Genomic DNA, 7,500 nt, shown 5'->3' with positions numbered 1-7,500 from the left:
GTGTGCATACACACACACACACACACACACACATATATATATACACACACACACACATATATATTTTATTTTTTGACAGGCAGAGTGGACAGTGAGAGACAGAAAGGTCTGCCTTTTCCGTTGGTTCACCCCGCAATGGCCGCCGCGGCTGGTTCGCTGTGGCTGGCGCACTGCGCTGATCCAAAGCCAGGAGCCAAGTGCTTCCTCCTGGTCTCCTATGCGGGTGCAGGGACCCAAGCACTTGGGCCATCCTCCACTGCACTCCCGAGCCACAGCAGAGAGCTGGACTGGAAGAGTAGCAACCGGGATAGAATCCGGCGCCCCGACCAGGACTAGAACCCGGTGTGTCGGTGCCGCAGGCGGAGGATTAGCCTATTGAGCTGCGTTGCCAGCCAAACTGGCCTGTATATTTAAAGGTAGTTAAAATCGTAAATGTTATGTTTTTTATTTTACTAGAATAAAAAAGTTTCTAAAATGGATGAAATGATAAGTTTTGTTATATATATTTTACATATAAAAAAACTGTAGAAAATGCAAATGATTGAGAAAGAGCTAGATAGAAAACCAGCAAGGAGAAGACTTAAGTAACACTGTTTACCAACTGGACCTGAAAGATATTTATAGAACTATATCCAGTAACAGCCGGGTACACCTTCTCAGATGCACCTGGAACATTCTAAGAGAGGATGTATATCAGTCATGAAACCAATCTCAGTAAATTTAAAAAGATTGGAATCATATACATTTGATTCAGTTACTTCTAATCATAATGAGATACAATTAGAGATCATAAGAAAAACTAGAAAATGTGTATGTGTATGGAAATTAAACCACACACTTAACCAGTGGTTCAAAGAATAAATCACAAGGGAAATTAGAATATGCATGAAGAGAACAGACTGGAAAAACAACAAACCAAAATTTATTGCAGTGAGGCTGTGAAAGCGGTTCTCAGAGGGAAACTGAAAGCTAGAAATGCCTGCCTTTAGGAAGATAGACCCCAATGCAGTAATCTAATCATCTACTTGTAAGTAAGTAGGAAAAAAAGATGGGTGTTTGGCCTAGGGGTTAAGACATACTGGCCTACATTCCTTCCCACATCAGAGTGCCTTGGTTCAACTCCTGATCCTGGCTCTGGCTCCTGACTCCAACTTCTTACTAATGCAAAGCTATGGGAGGCAGCAGGTGATGGCTCAAACGGTTGGGTTCCTGCCATCCATGTAAGAGCACGGGATTGAGTTCCAAGCTCCGGACTTTAGCAATCTCTTTGTTGTCAAGTCTGTTTCACTCTCTCTCTGCCTCTCGAGTGAATGAAAGTAGAAAAAGGAAACTAAACCTGAAGCAAGCAGAAGGAAAGTAGTAATAAAGATTAAAGAAGAAATAAATGGGGGCCGGTGCTGTGGCGTAGCTGGTAAAGCCGCCGCCTGCAGTGCTGGAATCCCATATGGACACCGGTTCAAGTCCTGGCTGCTACACTTCTGATCTGTATATGATCTTTCCTCTGCTATGGCCTGGGAAAGCAGTAGAAGATGGCCCAAATCCTTGGGTCCCTGTACCCACACGGGAGACCCAGAAGAAGCTCCTGGCTCCTGGCTTCAGATCAGTACAGCTCTGGCCGTTGGTGGTCATCTGGGGAGTAAACCACCTTGTTTTAGCCTGGTTCAGTCTTGGCTACCCAGGGCATTTGGAAGTAAACTGGTGGATGGGAGAGCTCTATTTACCTCTCTGTCTCACTTTCTGTCTATCTCTCTGCCTTTCATATAAATACAAAGTTAATTAAAAAAAAAAAAAAGACAATGCTTTATTTATAACATCAAAAGGAACAAAACACTTAGGAATAAAGTTAACCAAGCAGGTACAAGTCTTTTTTTTGTTTTGTTTTTCGTTTTTAGCTTTTATTTGATAAATACAAATGTCATAAGTATAGTTTTAGGAATATACTGGTTCTTCCCCCCATACCCACCCTTCCACCCCACCCACCCTCCCACCCCAACTCCCATCACACCTCCTACTCCCTCTCCCATCCCATTCTTCATTAAGATTCATTTAGCTTTATATATAGAAGACCGACTCTGTACTAAGTAAAGATTTCAACAGTTTGCACCTACACAGACACACAAAGTATAAAGTATTGTTTGAAGACAAGTTTTACTGTTAATTCTGATAGTACAACTCAATAAGGACAGAGGTCCTACATGGGGAGCAAGTGCACAGTGATTCCTATTGTTGATTTAACAATTGACACTCTTATTTATGAAGTCAGTGATCACCCGAGGCTCTTGTCATGAGCTGCCAAGGCTATGGAAGCCTTTTGAGTCCATAAACTCCGTCAGTATTTACAAGGGCCATAAGGAAAGTAGAAGTACTCTCTTCCCTTCAGAGAAAAGTACCTCCTTTGATGGCCCCTTCTTTCCACTGGGGTTTCACTCACAGAGATCCTTCATGTAGATCTTTTTTGCCAGTGTCTTGGCTTTCCATGCCTGAAATGCTCTCATGGGGTTTTCAGCCAGATTTGAATGCCTTAAGGGCTGATTCTGAGGCCAGAGTGCTGTTTAGGGCAGTTGTCATTCTGTGAGTCTACTGAGGCACAAGTCTTAATCCAAAATATTGATAAAGGAAATTAAAATAAAAATAATTGCAAAGACATCCTTGTTTGTGGATTGGAAGTTTTGATCCATAATACAGCATAGGTGATCCTTGAAAATTCTGTGCTAAGTTAGGGGAGACAGAAAATTGCAGCGCAAAGGACTTTGATTTGTCAGACCTGAGAGCAGGTATGAAATGGATACTCTGAGCTCTGCTGAATGTCGAGAATATCAACACTGGTGTCTGGCTACTGGTTTGGTCAAGAACTGCAGTCTCCAGCATATATGAATATTAATATTCCACAATTTTTTTCCTTGACCATTTTTATTGAGATATACCACATATGATATAGTTTGTCCATTTAAAATTTAGTGTATTTTCAGAGTTGTGCAACCATCACTATACAGTTTTGGTATGTTTGCACCACTCCAAAAAGAAGTTCTGTACCTATTAGCAGTTATTCCCCTTTTGCCCTGTAGGGCCTGCGATCACTATTCTCCTCTCTCTCTCTCTGTAGATGTGCATATTATAGACATTTCATATGAATGAAATCATCTTCTGTGACTGACTTCTTTCACTTATATCAGTTTTTAAAAAATTTAAAGTATTATTATTTGAAAGGCAGAGTGACAGTGTCCCAACCACTGCTTCATTCTCTGAATGCCTACAATGGCCAGGACTAGGCTGATGTCAGAACTAGGAGCCTGCATTGCAGTCCAGGTCTCCTACATGAGTGGCAGGAACCAGTTGCTTGAGCTGTCATCTGCTGCCTCCCAGGATCTGCATTGACAGGGTGCTGGAGGTAGGAGCTAGAACTGGCAGTTGAACCCAGGCACTCTGCTGTGGGATGCAAATGTCTTAGCCACTAGGCTGAATGCCTACCCCAGCATCATGTGTTCTTCATGTTTGTGTATGTTGTAGTGTATTTCAGTATTTCGGTCTTTTTGAGACTAAATAATCCATGGTCTGGAGGCTGTGTCTTGTTGACCCAGTCTTCTATTGGTGGGCAGTTGGGGTTTCTCCTGCTTTTTTGGCTGTTACAACTGTTGTTGCAATGAACATTTATGTACAAGCTTTCGTGTGGACATAGGTAATCCTTTAATCCTGTTGGTCATTTTCTAGCCTGCTGCCAAAATGTCTTTGAAATTATGATCTTATTACATATTTTTAAAGAGCTTCATTTCTTTCCCGTTTGCCATTTGGTTTAAGTCCAGGATCCCTGGAATGAAGAGTAATATCCCTGATGTTTGATCTGGCCCAAGGACTATTGCCGACTCCTGCTTGAAGACCCCAGTCTCACCTTCCCACCAGACGCCCCTGTCCTCACTCTGCCCTTGCGTCTGGAGATTGTCTGTTCTTCAGCTCAGAAGTCAGCGTCTGTGCTGAATCGTTTTTGTTCCCACTCTGGCCCTGCAGAGGTTCCTCCCTCATCACTGCCTGCACATACCCCGCACACATCCTCCCCAGAGCCAGGTTCTTTCTTAACTTGATCCTAGTCCAGGTTAGAATGTTTTTTATATTTCAAGGTATGTTCTTCTGGGATCTCTGTGTTTATATAAAACACGCTCTGTGTGGTCAGAGCGGTAGTGTACATCACTGACTGGAGTTGTCAGTTGGCATGTCTGCCAGCTTTAGGAACTGTGAGCTCCTTAGAGGGATCAGTCTTTGTCTCCCAGAATCTGGCATAAGGCTTGGCATGAGGCAGAGCTGAGGCACTGTCTGCACCTACCTACTACTCCATGTATCAGAATACTTTCACTTTTATTTTATTTGTGAGACACAGTGAGGGTCATCTACTGGCTCAGTCCTCAAATGCCTTCTGATCTAGGAACCAGGAACACAATTCACATCTCCCACATGGTGGCACGGGGACCACGTTATTGCCACTCATGGTCTGCATTGGCAGGAAGTTGGGTTCAGGAGCCAGAACGAGGTATTAAACTCAGGTACTGTGTTGTGAGTCAATGGGCATTTTAACTGCTAGGGTAAATGCCTACCCTGGAAGTTCATTTTTAGAACAGTGATTCTCAAACTTGTGTATAAAAACCTTAGCATTATGGAAAAAGTGCAGATTCCTAGGAACCCTAAGGAATTTGTTTGTAATTTAAGAGGTAAGGGTTTGTAATGTAAGGGTTTATAATTTAAGAGGTACAAAGTAAGAATCTAGAATGTTCCTTTTTACAAACACCCCAGGGGATCCACTTGTAGGTGGTCACAGGCCCTGCAGGAAGACTGATAGAGGAGTGGTGGGGACCTTGAGTTTTCATATCAGTGCTATTTGAATGTGAGCTCTGCTGCTTGCTGAGTGACTCTGGGCAGATTAATCTCTTTGTGCCTGAGTTTCCTCCTTTGGTAATAGAGCATTGAGGCAGTCAGGTGGGTCTTACGATATACCACGTATTTAATAGATTTTTGAGTTACTATTTTCTTCCACATTGCCAGGTGTCGTCTTGTAGCTTTGTATTTCCCTAGACTCCTTCCTACATTGGGTAACTAGAGATTATAGCATACCTCTTCCTTAGAAGAGCTTTGCCTTGGATCATGCTAAGTACATGGAGAGAATTCAAGCATTACACCAGTGACTTAACTAATTTCACTTGGTTCCTTCCAATTTATGTTTGCTGATTGTGTGATCTTAAGATGCTTATATTTTGATCAAATAATACGAATCAGTTGCTTCAATTAATAATTTTAAGTTTTGGGACTGGCGCTGTGGCGTAGTAGGCTAAGCCTCTGCCTGTGGCATCACCATCCCATATGGAGGCCGGTTTGTGTCCTGACTACTTTGCTTCTGATCTAGCTTTCTGTTTATGGCCTGGGAAAGCAGTGGAAAATGGCCAAAGTGCTTGGGCCCCTGCATCCACATGAGAGACCTGGAGGAAGCTCCTGGCTCCTGGCTCCTGGCTCCTGGACTCCTGGCTCCTGGCTCCGGTTCAGCTCACCTCTGGCCATTGTGGCCATTTGAGGAGTGGGCCAGTGGATGGAAGATCTCTCTCTTCTATCTCTCCCTCTCTCTCTAACTCTGTCTCTCAAATAGGTAAATAAAATCTTTAGAAAAATTTTTAAATTTTTTTTGTTTACCTGATCTTAACAGTGTAGGAGCCGGCACCGTGGCTCACTAGGCTAATCCTCCGCCTTGTGGTGCTGGCACACCGGGTTCTAGTCCCGGTCGGGGCGCTGGATTCTGTCCCGGTTGCCCCTCTTCCAGGCCAGCTCTCTGCTGTGGCCCGGGAAGGCAGTGGAGGATGGCCCAAGTGCTTGGGCCCTGCACCCCATGGGAGACCAGGATAAGTACCTGGCTCCTGCCATCGGATCAGCGCAGTGCGCCGGCCACAGCACACCGCCGTGGCGGCCATTGGAGGGTGAACCAACGGCAAAGGAAGACCTTTCTCTCTGTCTCTCTTTCTCACTGTCCACTCTGCCTGTCAAAAAAAAAAAAAAAAAAAAAAAAAAAAAAAAAAGTGTAGGAAGGACGCTAATGCACAGTAGGGCAGTTAACTCATAAAGAAAAACCTTTCTATGTACTGCAGGGTCTATTCCAAACCCAGTCCCCCTTTCTTGCTTCCATAGGATAGCTATGTTTGACTTTTGAGGATTGGGGGTGTTGGCTTTTGTTTCCTGTGAGACATGTCCGCTTTTGCCCTTTAAAAATAAATAAGATACTGGTTCCTTTACATCAGGGTCTGTGAGTTAAACAGTCTGAAATGTAGAATCTTTTCAAACTAAAAGACATAGCTGATAGAGCTGCTACTTTGTCAGGAGCTGTGTTAGAAGCGCTAGAGCCCTTTCGCTATCTAGCTGTGGATATGGGCGAGCATACCCAGTTTTGGAGCCAGCAGTTTGGGTTCGGTCCTTTCTTTGGTCTCTGACTTGTCCCAGTTTGCAGGAAGGGTGGGTTGTGACACTTGGCCAGCACAGCAGAGCAGGAGCTGTACGTGACACTTAGCACGTACTGCTCTCCAGACCCCACATGTGTCATTAGTGCTGGGGCCACGCACGCTCTGTGTCGAAGAAGCTGTCTCATCAACGGAGATAGATTCCCTAATACCCGTATTATCTTTCGTGAACTCTCTGAAGAGTCATCGTAAAATTACTGTGCTGATTAGTGTAATTTCATTAACCATCCATTACAAAACAAGCCCTCTTGAGTTTGCCTTTTATCTAACAAATACATTTTTTTGTTCTAAATTGTGCCCTGCCATTTATCATTCACTGAAGTCTGAGAATACTAGAATATTAGCGTTGAAAGGGCCTTGATGTTTTTATTTATCGTCTGGCTTACAGATGTGGGGTGGAAACCCCTGCGAGGCAAAGTGTGGAGAGTCTGTGGCCTCGCAGCCACTGTTTTGAGTTGAGTCTCTCTCTCCCTGTTTTTTTTTTTTCTTTGTTCTTCTTCTCTTTTTTGGTTTAACTCAGTGCCTGCCTCAGTTTATATACCATTACTTTTCAGATTTAAATTTGAATATGGAATTAAATCTAACAGCTCTCCACCTCTGATGTTTCTGTTTTCCCATAAGCAACGCTCTGAATTCTTTTAAATTGTTTATTTATAAATAAATACTGGTAAATACTAATAATGTAGGAGTAACCAACCAGAACATAGAGTGTATAATTTATACTTTCAGCACACTTTTCTTTGCTTTTGAGTTTTTAATATGTAAGAGCCTTTGTTTCACTGCTTTCTTGCTCTGTGAATACCTGGCTACAGTTAGGAAGCCTCTGAAGGTTCATGTGAGAGAGCTTCATTCTGTGTGAGAAATCTGGTTCCCTGTGAGAAGCCAGACCCAGAAATGGATTGGTTAAATCCCTAGGAAAATGAAATCACTTAATCTAGTACAAAATAGTCTCGATAATTGAACAATAGATTTTAGAACCTGCTGAGGTAATTTAATCTCAGAGTGCATGGCTTTCCTG

General features: G+C 43.2%; 1 protein-coding gene across 4 annotated transcripts in view; it reads left to right on the top strand.

Moving 5' to 3' along the window:
* The window catches only part of SPECC1L (sperm antigen with calponin homology and coiled-coil domains 1 like), a 135,148-nt gene that overhangs the window by 96,526 nt on the left and 31,122 nt on the right, over nt 1-7,500 (top strand). The window contains exon 14 of one of the 4 annotated variants that reach the window (XM_051837121.2): nt 1-7,500. This exon is cut by the window's left edge and continues 2,034 nt beyond it; it is cut by the window's right edge and continues 5,445 nt beyond it. The exons of the other annotated variants lie outside the window; for them this stretch is intronic. The gene's annotated coding sequence lies outside the window, so the exon portion shown is untranslated. 4 annotated transcript variants of the gene reach the window in all.

This window comes from Oryctolagus cuniculus, chromosome 21 (assembly GCF_964237555.1).
Source record: "Oryctolagus cuniculus chromosome 21, mOryCun1.1, whole genome shotgun sequence".
NCBI classification, from domain to species: domain Eukaryota; kingdom Metazoa; phylum Chordata; class Mammalia; order Lagomorpha; family Leporidae; genus Oryctolagus; species Oryctolagus cuniculus.
Note: the sequence above shows the minus strand (reverse complement) of the source record. Positions and strands in the feature narration are given on the sequence as shown.